The sequence below is a fragment of the Notolepis coatsorum genome (assembly GCF_963971535.1).
Source record: "Notolepis coatsorum genome assembly, chromosome: 4".
Classification (NCBI taxonomy): Eukaryota; Metazoa; Chordata; class Actinopteri; order Aulopiformes; family Paralepididae; genus Notolepis; species Notolepis coatsorum.
In genome coordinates this window covers 192,825,959-192,845,244 of record NC_140168.1, presented here as the reverse complement: position 1 = coordinate 192,845,244, position 19,286 = coordinate 192,825,959, and the positions used below count along the sequence as shown (strand labels likewise).

The 19,286-nt window shown below is 44.3% G+C and overlaps 1 protein-coding gene across 1 annotated transcript in view; it reads right to left on the bottom strand.

Moving 5' to 3' along the window:
• Nucleotides 1-15,772, bottom strand: part of LOC311226366 (calpain-5) — a gene marked incomplete at its 3' end in the record, with an annotated part of 219,655 nt that extends 203,883 nt beyond the window's left edge. Inside the window, 1 exon segment of the mRNA XM_084311795.1 lies at nt 15,638-15,772.
• Nucleotides 15,773-19,286: the final 3,514 nt, after the last annotated feature.

Sequence of the window (19,286 nt, the reverse complement as noted above, 5' to 3'; positions counted from 1 at the left end):
TGCTAAAGGTCAACACATCACCACTCTCATCTTACGCCACGTGCATGAACAGCTGGGACACTGTGGAAGGAACCACCTGCTTTCGGGACTTCGCAGACGGTACTGGATCACCAAAGCAAATGCGGCTGCCAGAAAAGTACTCAACTCCTGCGTTGTCTGTCGACGAAACAGAGGAAAGCTGGGTGAGCAAAAGATGGCAGACTTACCAAAGGAAAGGTTGCAAGCTGACCTTCCACCATTCACAAATGTCGGCATAGACTATTTTGGACCATTTGAGGTGAAGAGAGGCCGTAGCCTCATCAAACGATATGGAGTTATTTTTACATGCATGGCCAGCCGGGCAGTCCATTTGGAAATGGCCTACTCATTGGACACCAGTTCTTGCATTAACGCCATACGCAGATTAATTTCTGGAAGAGGTCAAGTGTCACACATTAAGTCCGACAACGGCACCAACTTTGTTGGGGCAGAACGTGAGCTGAGAGAAGCTCTAACTCACCTAAACCAGGAGAAAATATCAAACTCACTACTTCATCTTGGAGTAAAGTGGAGTTTCAACACTCCAGCTGCATCTCATCATGGAGGAGTGTGGGAAAGGGTCATTTGCATGGTCAGGAAGGTGCTGACTTCTGTTCTTCATCAACAACATCTAGACGACGAAGGATTGCAAACATTCCTGTGTGAAGTAGAGGCCATATTGAACGACCGTCCCATTACAAACGCCTCAGAGGATCCAAATGACCTTGAACCTTTGACCCCGAATCACATTCTCCTGTTAAAGGGCAAACCTTCCCTACCACCAGGGCTCTTCACCAAAATTGACTCTTATTCTAAACGTTGATGGAGGCAAGTTCAATTCCTCTCCAACCTCTTTTGGCACAGGTGGATTCGAGAATATGTACCACTGTTGCAGGAGAGACAACGGTGGACAAAGGACAAGAGGAACTTTGCCACAGGGGACATCATCATGATTGCGGACTCTAATGCCCCTCGTGGATCCTGGCTGTTGGGCAAGGTACTGCAGACCTTTCCTGACAGACATGGACTTGTGCGATCCGTGAAAGTTCAAACCAAGTATAACACTCTGGAGCGACCGATCACCAAGATCTGCCTTCTTTTGGAAGCTGACTAGATTAATATCCATTTTCCTTTGGACATAGGAGCAGTTTCCATGGTATCGGACTTTAACGCACCTCATGGAACCTGTCAGACATGGACTTGTGCAGTTTGAATGTTTGGATCCAGTACAATGTCCTGGAGCAAACCATCATAAGGATCTACTTTCTATTGGACGCTGAGTAGACCGAAGCCAATTTTCTATTACTGGGGTTACCAACCCTACTGGATTACATGAACTTTATAAACTACGTGAATTTTGAACTATCGCCAAGATCTGTGTTCTTTTGGAAGCTAATTACATTATTATCTGTTTTCATTCGGACTACATGAACTTTGGACATTACGAATTAAATATCAACGCGGACTACGCACTTGGCTACAACCACTTGCATGCATTGAATTGTTACATGTTTATATAGTATCAATTGGGGGCCGGGGTGTTGTAGCCAATTTAATGATTTTCTGCCGTTATGGTATTGTATGAAGGCACCGTGTCACCATGAAAGTGTTGACCAATTAGCAGGCAGTGGGCACAGGAGGCGGGGCTCATGTGCGCTTAGGTGCAGTCTATATGTATGTGTTCACAGGTGTGCAGCGGCAGGGAATTTGGGTAATTATCACAGGGAAGCCACACTATCTTTTTACCGTGCTCGTTTGTTTGTTTTCAGTTATATTGAGTCACTTTTTGAGTTTATTTTGTATGCTTATATTTGTCCACACTGCAAGTAGTAATAAAAACTCTCAACAGTAACCAAGGAGAAGACATCATTTTATTATCAACAAGCATCACGCGCAGTGTTGTGCTAGTTACTGAAAAATAGTAACTCAGTTACTTTACTAGTTACTTCATTTCAAAGTAACTTCGTTACTGTACTAGTTACTTACACCCAAAAGTAATGAGTTACTGTGAAAAGTAACTATTTAGTTATTTAAAAAAAAATAAAAAAAATAAATTGCTCAAGTCCCATGCCCCATATACTCAAAATCGGTTGATCAACTTGACAGTTTCCATTCACATCACCGAACTCTGCTAAGCAATGTGGTCTAGAGCGTTTCATTATATATTCCCTCCCCGCTGTATGTATATTTCTCTCCCACCCACCCACCCCCTCCTAATGTACAGTCCCCTCCCCATCATATGTATATACTCTGTCAGGATCTAGGGGTAACAGTACTGTATATTTGAATACCGCTTATGTCACAAATGTATCAGTACTAAATACCTATATGTCCCTATGCCATAAATGTCATGTATGTTGTGTATGTCATAAATGTCTATATGAATTGAAAATGGGGGACCCTGATGGAAACAAGACAAACGTCTTTCTCAGGTCTGCATCCCCTTAACAATTGTATGTATTGAGCCGTACTGTATTGTACCCATTCTGCAATCTGTTAAATAAAGTTTTCATTCATTCATTCATTCATCCATTCATTAATTCATTCATAACCATCTTGCAGCGTTGTTATCAAAGCATTGCAACGTTAGAATAGTTAGGATATCAATTGTGCATGAAAGGACTATATTTATATTGTTTGATTAGTATTATGAGATTCCCTGGCAGATTAAGTACAGTCAAAATCCGTTGATCTTGAGTTTCAGTGAACACATTGCACTCACCGTCACCAGTCTGCGGTGGTCGAGATGTAACGTTAGTCCAGTTGACTCCAGCAGCCCTTCAAACATGTTCTTTATCTCGTTTCCATGTTGTATATTAATTATCTCTCCAAGTAGTTGCTAAATGGTTTGTTAGTTCGTTATTATTACTGCGTTCTTATTATGTAGATTCATAGCGAGCGTCCTCTTGTTGTTTACTGTAGAGAGCGCCTATTTCTTTCAGAACGTCAGTGGCCAATCAGAAGTGCGAAACCAGAATGAGGCTACGGAAAGAAATAATAATAATAATAATACTTCGTTTTATATAGCGCCTTTCAGTCTACAGTAAACAAAACAAACGCAGGCGAAATAAGGACGCTCGCTATGAATCTACATAAAAAGAACGCAGTAACGAACTAACAAACCATTCAGTAACGTAAGTAGCGTTACTGAATTTCAAAAGTAATGCGTTAGAGTACTAGTTGCGGCAAAAAGTAACTTCGTTTCTGTAACGCGTTACTTTGTAACGCGTTAGTCCCAACACTTCACGCGTAGGAAAGAGCTTCACCCAGTATTCCCTCACTGGCAGCTTTTCTTGTTAGGTTGCCCTTACACTGTCTTTTACTTTTACAATGTAGCTGCCAGAGTTGTACCCTTCCTGATGACTTGTTGTACAGAACTTGGATACAAGCATCAACTAAATGACTAAATGTAGAAACAGACTAGACAGGAGGACAGGGGGAATGGGGCAGATTGCAGGCAGTGTTCGAATTATGTGGGGGTCAATGGGGGCTCAGCCCCCATAGATAGAGTCTGAGCCCCCATAGTCAACAACAGCTGTGGGGGTCTCTCAAAAAAATTTATATTACATTTTTTTTATATATATTTTTTTTCAATGTACGAATTAGTATTATTTATGTTACCTAAATAAATTGTTAATAGATAATAGTCTTTTCAGTTTTTAAAATAACGAGTAATTAATGTTGTAGAATAGGCTGCGTTTCACCTCCAAGCCCCTATGCGTCGCCCATCAGCGGGTTTAACGTTACTCCTCCAACCCATTGGTGAAGAAGAAGCAGCAAGCTTAACGTTATGTAAACAGGAGGCTGCCCATGGTCCTCAAGTCCTGCAAGGCCAAAAGGCCAAAGACTAGTCAAAGACTTTGACTAATGCTGTTAGCGCAGCAGCTAGCAGCGCTACTGGTTGACACTGCTTGTAGTGTTAGCCCTGCTCCTGTTAATTAATGTTACCGCGGCTGCCACTGCCAGACCAGAATCTCCACCTAGACTGCGCTGCTGCTCAACCACCACAATGTCAGTGGACCTTTTAGAAAACTAAATACAGCTGGTTATTAGCCAAGGAGGTAAATGGAGGTAAATGCTGCTGTTATGTGCCATACAACTATTTATTTTCCATTCGATTTTTTTGTTAGTTTTTGATTTATAAGTGCAAATTAAATTGTTGTATTATTTGATCGGATGCAAAATGCAAATAAGTAAATATGGCATTATATATCAGAGGTGAGTAAGAAAATTAACAAATATTGATGGTTAATAATGAGACTGAATAATGACATCACACAATAGTCTAATGATTAGGCTGTTGTGTGATGTGATTGATTGATTGAAAACTGTAACAGATTGCAGAATGGGTACAATACAGTACGGCTCAATAAAGACTTTCGTCTTGTTTACATCAGGGTCCCTCATTTTCAATTCATAATGACATTTATGACAGACACAACACACAGATAACAGATATATATCATGACATTAATGACATACATGATGACATACAGATATAGTACTGTTACATTTGTGACATACGTATACAAATATACAGTACTGTTAAACAGAGATCCTAACAGAAAATATATACATACGAGGGGGAGGAAACTGTACATGGGGTGGGTGGGAGGGGGGTTTGGACATTTACGGGGGCCAGTTTCATTAGTTTTCATTAGTATTAGACTCTAATCCTAATGAGATATTCCTCTAAATATGACTTCGAAAACGGCCACAATTTCAGGAAAAAAAGAGTAAAAAAAAAAAGATGTCAGCTCTCAGGTGATAACTTAAACCCTGATTACAGGGTCATTATTACTGTGTAATAATTTTTGCTTGTGGGGCCACATGCCTCTAGTATGGGTTTCTGTACTTAAATTTGATATCGTGTTAAAGGTGTAATCTGTAATGCCATTAAACGGCGACCTCTTGGCAAAAGAGCTACACTTGGTATTGCACTTTTCTTTTTAAAGGGGCTATGCATTGCTATTCCTAGCACTATTTGGGCAACTTTACACAATTCCTGTGAGTCTATGTAACACATCTGTAAGGTTTATTCCAAAAATAATCATTGTTTTATATTTCTAATCAAGTACTCAAAACCAGCATTTTTCTGTTTTAGGATTTCAAGCCGTTATTGGCTTGGCTCCACCCATACTAGCAGAATGCTTTGAGTGACAGCCACCCACCAAATAGCTCCGCCCATCTCCCCGTCCTTCCCTCTCAGGTCTCAGGTCTCAGGTGAAGGGTTTTTATTTCGACACGCAAAACATATACCGATTTTACTAACTAATACAACATGGCTGTACATTATGTTTGGGATCCAGAGAGCGACCCACAGTATGATTCAGAAGAAGAAGTCGATTTGCAACAGCGAGGCTTGCAAATTGTTTCCGATTGGTAAGTTGATTACACCGTTAGTATAATGGCTTGCCGAAAGAGCGAATAACGTTACTTACTTGATCGATCAGCCAGCTTTTGCTTCGATAGCTTGCTATAAGTAACGTTACCTTGTTTACCTCTGACTAGTTGTGTTTGTATTGAGCAGTTTTTAATTATGACTAGCTTGCTTCAATAGTTTGCTATAACGTTACTTTATAAAGAGCAGCAGTTATATACAGTGTACTTCTGTCGCGTCCCAAATAGTAGGTACAACTCCTTTGTTTAGCACCATCCAGGATGCCACCCCAGCATCAAAAAATTTATTATATACCCCACCGTCGAACACACACAGTAACGTTAGATTGTATTGATGATAACATACCTCACCCCACCCCCCAAACAATGGTTCCCCCCCCACACACACAGTGAACGTAGCAACAGTTAGTTAGTTAGCTGGCTAATTACGACATATCTACTTACTACTTCTGTCGGGTCCCGAATAGTAGGTACAACTCCTTTGTTTAGCACCATCCAGGATGCCACCCCAGCATCAAAAAGACCTTGATTGACAACGTCTTCGGTGGAAAAATTTACAGTACAAACCCGAGTATGAGACGTTGCGACAGAACTAGGAGGGTCCCCAAAAACGAACTTGGTCCATTGCTGGCGAAGTTCGGCATACACGGGAAAAGCGTGCAAAGACGTATTAGTAGCTTTACAGCCAGGAACAGAACATGTTCTGCGGGGTTTGCTCATCGTGGAAGATATGCAAGTGACTGCACTCCTGTTTCTAGGTAGTAGGTACCTCTCTATTCTAGGTAGAATGGGGGCGGGCATTAGCTCCAACCACAGAGCCAATCGCATCACTGTGCGCTACCCACAGCCCGAATGACGTGACTCAGGCCTTCAAATCAAAATGACCCGATTTACTAGAGGACGAAAGGGCTGGGCTGAATCGGAGCAATCCGCCAATATGGTATTTAGACCCTAAAACACATTGATACGAACTCCTATTACTATAATACAATGCTAGAGACTGAAAAATGACATTTATAATACATAGCCCCTTTAAACATTTGTTGTTTTGGTCTTGTGTGTGTGGGTTGGAGTAGAGTGGGGATAGGGGACGAGGTTGCTATTGCTGGCCACATCTCATGGCTCTGCCAAGAAAGGTCTGCGGAAATGCACAGTAGGCTATATCAAGTGACTATATAGAATATATTGTGAATAAATATATTATAGCTATATAGTAATGTATTATGTAGATACTTACCTTATGCATACCTTATGTGTATACTAGAGCATGTATTTAGCATTTAGCATTTTAGCATCTAGCATTCTTAGATTATATATTAGATTCGATTTAGACTATTGGATTATCAGATTATATATTGCATATATTTAGCATTTAACATTTTTAGATTATATATTAGATTAGATTTAGAATATTGGATTACTAGATTATACATTGCATATATTTAGCATTTAAGCATTTCGTTTCTTTAGATTATATATTAGACTAGATTTAGATTATTAGATTATATATTTTTGTAACCATATTTATTGTAGGGCAAAATAACTGAGAGGGCATACATACCTAACATAACCCTAACCCTAACCCTAACCCTCATCTCGCACCTTGTTGCCCATATGTGCATGTCCAGAGTTAACTATATTGTATATTGTTTACATTGGGTCTCATTCCCAAACGAAGTTACGACAAAAAATGTCATCCTATTTAAGACATATTAGGGCTGGGAGTGGGAGTCCCCAAATTTTCCTGAGATCAGATTTGATCGTGGCTGAGAGCAGATTTAAGAGTGCTGAGGAGCACTCTTAAATCTGCTCTCAGCCACGATCAAATCTCATGATTGATTGACTAATTAAAAATTGCATTATAACTTGACAGACTGTGTTCTCATAGTTCTCACGTCAACGCTACAGGCCTCCTTGGAATTAATTACTTAATCATAATTAAAATAAATATGACAATATTTGTACGATAAGAAATTACACATTTGATGTCGGAAAAATAAATAATATGGATTCATCTGATCACAGGGCAGCTGCTTAACCATATCTGAACCAGCTATTTCGGACAAATGTATAATTACTTTAATTACTCAGATATTCAAACACAATTATGCAATTATTGTGAAATGATTGAAAATAATAATTATGTAATGCCTTCTGTGGAATTTGTATTTCTTATTTGTTACACATCTGTTTTAATGATTAATTATATACATTTGAAATAATGCAGGTCAACATGCAATGTATCCCATTGATTGGTATACAATGGGACAGACCTTTGTTTGATTGATTGATTGATTGATTGATTGATTGATTGATTGATTGAAAACTTTATTAACAGATTGCAGAATGGGTACAGTACAGTACAGCTCAATTACATAAGGGGATGCAGACCAGATAAAGAATGTCGTCTTGTTTACATCAGGGTCCCCCATTTTCAATTCATCATAACATATGACACACACGACACAGATAGACAGTACTGCTACATCTATACATTTATGACATACCAGATTTGCAAATACAGTACTGTTTGTGATAGAAAAAGAGTCCAGAAAAGAGAGTACATTTGATGTAGAAACTGTTGGAGGAGGTTGGGTAGAAGGGGTGGGTGGGGGATAGACTTACACTGTACAAGCAAAACTGTACATTGGAATATTGACAAAACCATACTTGGTAATTTACTGTATTGGAGGGGGTTGATATAGCTAAAAACCTGCATTCCTTCGAATATATCATTAATCAATTAAACTTATATTGAAATACACTATATAGCCTATACACCAACACTGAAATGACAGTGGATAAATAAATAAGAACTAAAGCTAATCGGTGGAAATAGACTGCATTAATATTCCATAACAAGTCTTGTGTGCGCCTACGAATGAACAGTAGCCTATAGGCTTAATTATGGAATAATAAGCCATACTGCGTTCATTCATTAAGCCCGCCGTAGGCTATATATATTATATTTCATTCATTCATTCAATCATATACTGTACTGCACGCGCATGTGTGTGTGTGTGCGCGCGGGCTGAGGCAGGTGTACCGCGAGCTGTATATGATGCCAATACATTAATCTAATCTAGTTTTGATGGCACGCAAGCGTGATTACGAAACCTAGCCGCATTTCTCGGAGACGCTCTCTGATTGGCACTGACTAACGCTAGGTTTCGTAATCACACGGCTCGCAAGACTCGCAAAGCATTTCCGCCATTCCATTTGCACACAGCTGCGTCACTAGTTGCCTTATAAGGAGCTCTGGAGGCGATGTTTTGTATGCAAATGACCTGAACGGGAACGCGCTTTCGAGTTTAAGACAGAATGCCATTCTCCAAGCAGATATCAGATCATATAATTTGTGCGACCTTTTCAGCCACTTAAGACATATTACCAGCACGTTCAGGACTCAGAGTGAACTTGTCATTGATTATGTCTCAGTGGTTCCAAGATAAGTCTTCCAGAATATATCTTTGAAAAATGTTCGGGAATGAGACCCAGTCTGCCTTCTTATTCTATTTTTATTTTTACTTCTCCACTGTACTATAATTCTGTGACCTGTATGTCGTATATACCTGTACCCCCCCTCCCTATGCTGCTATGATGCATGAATTTCCCCCAAGGGGATCAATAAAGGAATATCTTATCTTATAGTGTGAATTTCTCCTGACCTTTGTTGGCAGAGCCTGAGATGTGGCCAGCAATAGCAACCTCTTCCCCTATCCCCACTCAACTCCAACCCACACACAACTAGACCAAAACGAAATAAATATAAACAAAGTGCAGTACCACGAGAGACTATTTTGCCTAGGGGTCGCTGTTTGACAGCATTGCAGAATCTACCTTTTAATGGACAAAGAAGACGCTGTTGATGAAAGCACGTCCTGGGGTGGTAGGATGGTGGGTGACAGTGACGGACAGAGGTCTAGAAGACCAATAACGTTAGGTTATGACTATAACCAAGTTCTGTTAGTTAGGGCGATGCTTGGCTTCGCCTTCTGCACTATCTCGCGTACGTGCACGCGTACTGAATAAACCACAAATGTACCTCTAATACCAGTATTAGTCTGACCACACCCCTCATCAGCTTACCTTCATAAGCAGGTGTGTGGTCACCTGCTCTCCTCCTTCCCAAGCTTTCACCACAAGGTGAGGTCAAGGGCTGCAGCGGCCGTCCGAAGCCAAGCATCGCCCTAACTAACAGAACTTGGTTATAGTCATAACCTAACGTTCTGTATCGTTAGGGCTCAGCTTGGCTTCGCCTTCTGCACAAGGGAGGCCAAGCGGAGCCACTTGGCTGACAAATACACCCCGCTGACAGCCCCCCAAAACCATCAGAACAGGGAGGGCCGAGCCCCCCCGACCCCCCCTAATGGAGGGTATCCCCCCTATTAGAGGCTTCACGGGAAGGCGACGGACCCGACCGTGCGAAGAGCTCTCAAGCAACTTAACGCACAGGGTGAGCAGACCGTGGCTTGACCCACGACTACACACACGCACAACCCGCATGCCACCCGGGAACGAACGGAGGAACAACCTCGTTACTGCCCCCAGAATCACGGGGTCAAGGGCAAACCCAACCCCGTGGCAAGGCCGTAGCAGCGGAGCACGAAGGAAGACCCAGACCCACCAAAAGGACTGGACTCCCTGGAATGGGGGCCCGGAGAAGTCCATGATGCCAGCATCAAGACCCCACCAGGTGGGCACGTAGTGCCCCGCCCCCCACATCGCCAGCGTATTCGGACAAAGGCCCCTCAGTTACTGCACCTGGTATTCCCAGGCGGAACCAACCAGGCCAGTAAGCCGAGCGGGCCCCGTCCCCCCAATAGTACACCGCCTGGCACACTGACCCTGCAGAATAGGCAGTCAGCATGGCCGTAAGCACACAAAAAAGGTTAACCAACGGAAGCAGGCAGCGCACCGGGGAAAAACCAGGCAACAGGCTGTTAACCCTAGCCTGGAGACTGCGGACGAGACAGGCGCCAGAGGGGACAGCTGAACACAGCCGCCCCGGCGGAAGGAGCGTAAGCTGGCGGTGTTGCATGACCAAGCCTCCATTTAACAACCCCCACCCAGAGGGGTCGAGGCAGAGAAGGCTGACACGATTGGCAGACGTCATGAACGTGCAGGGGCACCCTCAACCGGTGAACCCGGGAGTTGACACTGCTCCAACACACCAGGGAATCAACCACCTCGGTGTTACCCAATGCGGTGGTTGTTCCTATAACCCCTCAAGAAAAAACTCCAAAACACACCTGCGGGTATACACCGGCTATACCGCAGTACAAGTGTTTCAGTTTCCAAAAAGGGTTAACCCAGGCCTACGGGTCGCAAACATCACTTCGGACCGGGCCTGGCGGTACGGGAAGCACAGGGTCACCAGAGGAGGTCAAAAAACCACCCCCACAGGCCCCTCTTCGCCATGCGTGAGAGAGGAGCGAAAAACAATGGAGAACCAGCCCCTAAGCACACCGTACCTGGTATTCCCCGGCGGTCTCCCAACCAAGTACTAACCAGGACCAACCTGTGTAGCGGCCGAGATCCGACGAGATCGAGCGCGTACAGAATGGCATGGCTGTAAGCCATGACGACAGTGCTGAGTAAAAACATACCCAACCAGGGTCTCCATAGCGCTTAACCCTGTGACACCCAGACCGACCTGGCATTTTTCCCCCTGAAAAAAACCCAAGTCCCTCAGGGTACCAGAACAGCAGATCTGCATCCCCGGCGGACAACGGGTTCAACTGATCTGGACCAGCGTGACCAGAACCAGTCCCGTGCCCTAACCACGCCGACATGCCCCAGGAAAAGGGCAGATATGCGTGTTGATCTTAACATGAAAAGAAGGCGCCACCCAGACGTCGGGACGAACCGCGCCTGGTGGCCCACCCCAAGGGCGTGAGACCCCACTACATATGTTCAGATCCATCCCGTCATCATCCCCCAGACATGAACGAGGATCCGTCGACAACCCACCCAGGTCATGGGATGTGGTCGCCGGAAGAGGAAAAACCCCCATCTCAGTTGCTTTATAAAAACGCTGTTTCAACCACAAGCAACTAAGGCGTGCCAGTCAATCGCCTGTTTACAGCGAGCTAGCACTATACGTGCGTCGGGACACACCCCCATCAATGAACAGGCTATTTAGACCTGCCATTGAATCCCCAAGGCGCCCAGGGGAACGACAAGAGGGGTGTGACACTCCCTAACTCCAACACTTCTGGAATAGAAAGAAGGAAGCATCAACAGTATGTATCCCAGTCTACACAGCCGGGGTAAAAAATGTACACATTTTTACATCCCACCACCCTCCCATAGGAAAGAGACGGGGATCCCCAGAGAGACTTCCCACGCGAGCTGTACAGATTGAAAAGAATATATTGCACCTTGAGCCATGTAAAAAACTGGTTTTAGGGCCTCCGGGGAAGAGGCACCGAACCCATACACACTCAATAAACGAATTGAATCGAATATACATACAATAGAAAAGGACCCTTCTAGAGGGTCCACTCACTTTGACAATCTGAGGAGGAAGGCTCTGTACTCTGATGGAGGCTTCCTCACATGGATCACATGGAAGAAGGAGTCCGAACTCACAGAAGGCCTGAGTAGGCGCTTGGTGAGGAGGAGCCCTGACCACCCCCCCTGAAAACAGATCCATCACATGGACCTGAACAGCACACGGAAGTCCTACCAACAGAGACGCGCACGGTGACGTACTCTATGGCGGGGGAATTCCTGCGGTGCACACGCCCAATATACCAGGCCGTGGGACCAGGAACTCCCTCCAGCCCCCCCCCACCCCCCCCGTAACGTGCCGAACCGCCACGTGACGGGAACCTTGAAGGACAGGGGGTGTACCCCTGACCGACAGAACAATGGGGAGAGGAAAGGTTACCAGTTCACCCCTTTACGACCCCACACCCATGATACGACGTAACGACAAAAAGAGAATATGACACAGTCATAGTCAGCTCTATGAAGCGTTTCACAGCTCCACACAGCGCACGAGCTAACCTGCTATCTGATTTTTACTAAGGAAAAACACAGAATAGAGAGGGCTCTAAGAACCCCGGTCCAACATACACATGTGCTTCTGTGGCCAGTACAACCCAGTTGTAGGTCACATGACACACACAACCCATCATCATCACAATGAGAGAATACATCATTCTTGATTAGTATCGACCACAGGCCTTGCTAAGCACACGACAGCAACCAAACCAATTTCCCTTTAGGAAATAAGTTTCTCCAGCAGATTTAGCACAACCTCAGCAATCAAGCTGAGAGTTACATCGTATCCCTACCACACAAAAGACACAATTAATGCACAACATGTCTGATAGGAGGTGATAAAGTCCCCAGGGAACCGGGGGGGGAAACACAATCCTCCTATTTCACCCTCAATACGGCCAGTTAAAACAGGAAAACCTGTTAATGTGTGAACTCACTGTTCATTGTCATTACAGTCTGAGAAAGAACATTCTTTTACTCACTCGTCACCAAGCATAGCTTCATAGGTTAGTTGCCTTAGTAGTGAGTACACGGTACACATAAACACCATGATGTTTCTCACACAACAACCAGATCAATACATCACGACCTGCACGGAGAAGCTACTGCCAGTGACAAAAACAGCTCACACACAACCCGCAACGTATCTCAAATGCATTGCAACAACACACGTTTTGGGAAAAAAAACACCGTCATTCACAATACATTTAGCAAGGTAAAACCAGAAGACGTGTTATGAGGGTCTGGCCAACCCCGTACCTGCCCGGAACGCAGATCAGCGAAGTGCAGTCACAAGCGTCCCGTGTTGTTCGATCCGGGCAGCGTCGCCGCTCCACCAGTCGCTACAGTCCCCTTTGTTGACGCAATCCCCGTCTAGGCTCGGGCAGGGTTGACGAACATCCCCTGTCAAGGATGACGTCGTGGTCAAAAGTGTAAAACATGTTAAAAATCAAAGCACGTTCAACAGAATAGCATCAAGCTAACGGCTGCTCCAGCCGTTCGGGTGCTATCGCTTCCGCTCGCGAGACGCCGATCTACGACGCACGCGATCAGGAGCGAGCTCCCGGCGGCGCGCGAGAAGCCAAGCCACCCTGCGCCAGGCCACCGACCGGCTAACCGTAAGCTATGAACATGTAAACAATGACATAACACTCACCCAGACAGGCCGCCGTTCTGAACCCTCCTCACTTTTTAAGAGAAAAGGAAAAACAAGACGTCAACACCGCTTCACAACGGTGATAATAACACGTCCGGCGGAATCAGCACAGTACCAACTGGCCTGTATAGCTGACTTTGAACATGAATCTGCCGCTATCGCACATTACATGCACATATCCCCTCGTGAAGGAATACTCTCATTTGGATATGAAAGATGGGGTCTTAACACGGTGACAGAGAGAATCCACTCGTCCAGAACACACAGGGATCACCAGTGTCAATGGTCGCGGCCCACTAGTTAAAACTATAATGGTCGCCAGACCAAGGCCTTCTGTCGCCTAGACGGCTAAACAAAGGACCCTAGCCTGGGGCCGGTTTCCATAAACTTCGTCTAGTAGCCCCCATAGCACTAACAGACAAGTGGAGCCCGCCAGCAAACACTACTCACCCAACCTGGAACGCACCGCTCCTCACAACAGCGGCATGTCCGACAGTTCAGCTGTGGCTTGACAGGTTTCACCCCAACAAACACAGCAAGGAACTGCAGTTGAGAAGCATGCAGCGGCGTGCTCCCAATACGAAAACCGGTGGAGGGTTTGTAGAATGATCATCATCTTCTAGACACTCCAGTACGAAGACAATATCGCCGTATTTTCTCGAAAATAGTGAGAGAGAAAATAAAGATATGATGTCAACGTATCCTTGTTTCCCAAGCTGTTCCTAATCCAATTTCTTCCATCATGGTGTCAAGTGTGGGGATCTACCGAGGCACTTCTTCCTTGTGGTGAAAGCGAGAAGGAGGAGAGCAGGTGACCACACACCTGCTTATGAAGGTAAGCTGATGAGGGGTGTGGTCAGACTAATACTGGTATTAGAGGTACATTTGTGGTTTATTCAGTACGCGTGCACGTACGCGAGATAGTGCAGAAGGCGAAGCCAAGCTGAGCCCTAACGATACAGAACCACAGGCTCACCATCAGGAGGGGGGAGGGGCCTGTATACGGGCATCTAGGAGGGATATGGTGAAACATAATGTCAATTGCCTCGTGTACTTTTACAACTAGACGTATCACCTTGTTGATACCGTATATAGTATGTTGTGCATCTAAGCAATTATCCGATCTCCTGACGGACTGACTGATGGCGCTCAAGGTAGATGGGAGGTCACACGAGGTCAGGAGGGTGGGGGGGGGCGGGGGGGGTAGAGGGGGAGCAGTGAGGTGATAGCACCATTTTAGTCATTAGAGACACGACCTGCCAAGACCCTTGACTCAGCAGTATGTGTGTGTGTGTGTGTGCATGTGTGTATGTGTGCGTGTGTGTGTGTGTGCATGTCAGTGTGTGTGCGCCAGTGTGATTCTGTGTCAGGGAGTATGCCAGGTGCCGTTGTGGGGGCACACAGGAGCTACCGTGCAGAGGAAAAACACGCACCCACACACACACGCACACACATGCACACACACACACCACTTGCAGGTGCTCTAAATACCATACAGGTCAATGGAAAGTTTGATCTCGTTTAATATGCCACCGGATATACTGTAGTAGAAGCACCATGACATTTACATTTAGTCATTTAGCTGATGCTTTTATCCAAAGCGTCTTACAAGTTCTGTACGACAAATCAGAAAGGGCACAACTCCATCAGCTGAGTAACAATGTTCATCAAAGTGTTGAGTGCTACAGTGTAGGTTTGTTTATTAGGACAAGTGCATGACAGTAAGGTTAGTTAGGGTTAGATATTTGTATCTTCCTATTAGTACAACTTAACAAAAACAAATACAACACAATGAATGAATCTCTGATGTGGTGAAAAAAAAACATGTCAATCTGTATATCGTTGATATTCAAATTGAAAAATGTAATTCAAATTTGCCTCATATCAGCCTATTCAGTCGAATGGTATTCATAGTTCTCTGTCGGTCCCCAACTATACTTTCACTTCTCAGAAATACCACTTAGGATTGATGATATGCATTGTTTGCTAGTACTGCTTTCCTTTAATATTACAAGACAACGGTTGATACAAATAGAAAGTCCAAACTCTTACCTTTATGTGAAACTATAGAGGCTGATCCACTTTCAGTCAGGGTTACTTCACTTCACTATAAACTCTTTGATATAGATTCCTTGAATTCAATGTGTCACGTATAAAAGTTCCAGTCACTTTGGTCCACAATCCATCAAATCCCTCATTTTAAGGATTGCCACATGGCTGACACTGTGAACGCCAGACAGACAGACGCGGTGTGTATTCATGCTGCAGGTGTCCCCTCTCTCTCTCTCTCTCTCTCTCTCTCTCTCTCTCTCTCTCTCTCTCTCTCTCTCTCTCTCTCTCTCTCTCTCTCTCCTGTTGTGGCTGCTGTGGCTTCTCTGTCACCAAGGCAACTGCTAAAAGGTCCGGCAGATAACATGCGGTGTTCCGAGGAAACGCAGAACGTTTTCCTTTTACTTCGAGGTGACGTCTCGGTTGGTTTCCTGTAGGAACAGTATTTTATTCATTGGCATCACAAATGTTTTATTTAAATGACACAAAAAAGGTTAATTAAACAAATATATTTATTTCAATAAAGTTTAATATCCAAAGTTACTCCAAAGTATTTAAATGTTTTCTTAAAGAAAGAAAAAAAGAAAGAAAGAAAGAAAGAAAGAAAGAAAGAAAGAAAGAAAGAAAGAAAGAAAGAAAGAAAGAAAGAAAGAAAGAAAGAAAGAAAGAAAGAAAGAAAGAAAGAAAGAAAGAAAGAAAGAAAGAAAGAAAGAAAGAAAGAAAGAAAGAAAGAAAAAAGAAGAAACATAATTTAATATTGAATACTGACTATGTATATACATTTAAGAATACAGTAGCATCCATTATTGCAACTATGGTTGTATAAACTGGATGTGCAGCTGGACAGTATAATGTTGTCACTCAGTCCTACTCTATGTATGTGTGTCTGTCTCTGTGACTAACAGTGTGTGTGTGTTTGTCTACGCAACAGGCTCTAAAGTTGAGTGACAGTCCTTGCTCCTTGAGGAAAACCACATCTGAAACAAGAGAACGTCAGACTGTGACTACAGTACGTGTCCAACCCTTGTGTGTGTGTGTGTGTGTGTGTGTGTGTGTGTGTGTGTGTGTGTGTGTGTGTGTGTGTGTGTGTGTGTGTGTGTGTGTGTGTGTGTCTGTCTGTGGCGGTCATATCCCTTACTGCCAGGTCTGCTTCTCTCGTCAGCTCTCTCTCTCTGCCCTCTCTCTGAACCCTCTCCTCTCTTCTTTCCACTCCTCTACTCCATGGACTGCTCCTTCAACAGACCAATATGCTGCGTCTTCCTCTCTATATCTACGTCTCTTCCTCCTTCCAATGGTGTTACTACACTTCCCCCCCATGCAAGCCCTTAGTACATTACCCAGTGTCCTCTCTGCTTCTGTCTTGTCGGTCTCTCCTCTCCTCTCTCTCCCTCTCTCTCTGTCCCTCCTCCTCCCTCTCTATCTCTCCCCATCCTCTCTCTGCCCCCTCCCTCTCTCTATCTATCCCACTCTCTTTCTCTCCCTCCCACTCTCTCTCCCTCCCCTCTCCCTCTCTCCCTCCCTCTCGCTCTACTCCCTCTCTCTATCTCTCCCACCCTCTCCCTCCCTCCCTCTCTCTCTATCTCCATCTATCTCTCTGTCCCTCTCTCTATCTCCCTCCCTATCTCTTCCTCTCCCTCCTCCTTTCTCTCCCCATCCTCTCTCTGCCCTCTCCCTCTCTCTATCTCTCCCACTCTTTCTCGCCCTCCCACTCTCTCGCCCTCCCACTCTCTCTCCATCCCTCTCTCTCCCTCCCTCCCCCTCTCTCTATCTCTCCCTCCCTCTCTCTCTCTCCCTCTCTCCCTCTATCTCTCCGTCCCTCTCTCTATCTCCCCCTCTCTCCGCCTCCCTCTCTCTCTACCTCCTCTCTCTATCTCTCCCTCCCTCTATCTCCCTCCCCCTCTCTCTCTCCCTCCTCCTCTCTCTCTCCATCTCCATTTCTCCCACAGTATCTCTTGTGGTTTAGTGTGTCTCTCCAGGAGGCCTGTCTCTCTCCCTGCCTCCTGGTGAGGTGTTACTGTGTGATTGATTTACATGGTGTATCCCTGGTTTATGTGCAGACGTTTAACATGCAACCTATGACAGACATAATGCTAATTATTATTACAAGACCTTTCACGATAGATCTAGAATAAAAACGAATAGAATAAAATACAATGGAATAGAATAAAGTAGAATAGTGTAGAATAGAATAGAGTAGAATATAATAGTATAGAATAGAGTAGAATAGAAGTGTATAATAGAATAGAGTGGAATAGAATAATTTAGAAAAGAATAGAGTAGAATAAAGTAGAATAAAATGGTGTTGAATATAATAGAGTATAAGATAATAGAGAAGAACAGAATAGTATATCCGAATAGAGTAGAATAGAATAGAGTAGAACAGAATAGAATAAAAACAGAATAGAATAGAGTAAAATAGAATAGAGTCGAGTAGAACAGAATAGAGAATAGAATAGAATAAATGGTAGGAAATCAACTTAAACTTACAAGTTAAACTATTAAACTTGCTCCCACTGTGTGTTTATTGAGAGATCAATGTTTCGATGACATCTTTGTGAATCACCTAAGGATCGTCATGATGAAGATCTGTATGTGATCGAAACATTGATCTCTCAATAAACACACAGTGGGAGCAGGTTTCACAGTTCAACTGAACCTCTGTTTGTCCTGCACCTGATCTCCTGATCACAGAGTGGACGTGCTGCTCTACTTTTTCAATCAAGGGTATCAACGCCTTGAAATAAAACACTCCTCCTGTGACCCAATTGCCATATATTTATAAATCCCACCTTTCTATATGTAGAAGGGTGGATTATCCCTACTTTATGGGAGTGGATGTACACTGTCACCAGGTAGTGGGAGCACAGCAGATCTGGGTCCGGCTGAGTCCCCGACTGTAGTGCAGGAGTATTAGAGTTGAGATTTAGCAGAGGGAGATGGGGCCTAGGATTTACTAATCTAGGGGTGGTGCGCTGGTCCTTCTTGCCCTTCAAGGCGACTCGCAGTAATTCCCCACACACCCACACTTCCCCTAATACTTCCCGCACCCTCCCACACCCGATGACAGTAGTGATGGATGATATACTCTTCCTAATTTATGCAAATGACATGTCGTCAGCCTGTGACTGCAACTTATTCCTGTTTGCGGACGACTCAGCCCTGCTGGTCTCTGACAAGAACAAATTGCAGGTTGAAAAATCCCTCAGCACGGAACTAGGCAAAATCTGCATATGGCTTGCTGATAACAAACTATCATTACACATGGGCAAAACAGAGTCCATTCTCTTCGGTTCAAATAACAAACTCAGCAAGACCGACGGATTCTCAGTTGCAGTGGGTGACAATATTGTCACAAGGAAAGACGAAATTACCTACCTGGGTTCCATCCTAGAGGCAAATCTTTCCTGTGACAGAATGGCATCCAATGTAATAAAAAAAAGTCAACCAACGAACTAGATTCTTGTACCGGATCTCCTCTCTGGTAAACAAGAATACCCTGAAGATTCTGGCAGGAGCACTCATTCAAGGGTACTATGACTATGCGTGCACCTCATGGTACCAAAGCACCTCAAAGGCGCTTAAAACAAAATTACAAACATCACAAAACAAACTGGTCAGACTACTACTTGACCTGAACCCCAGAACCCACCTC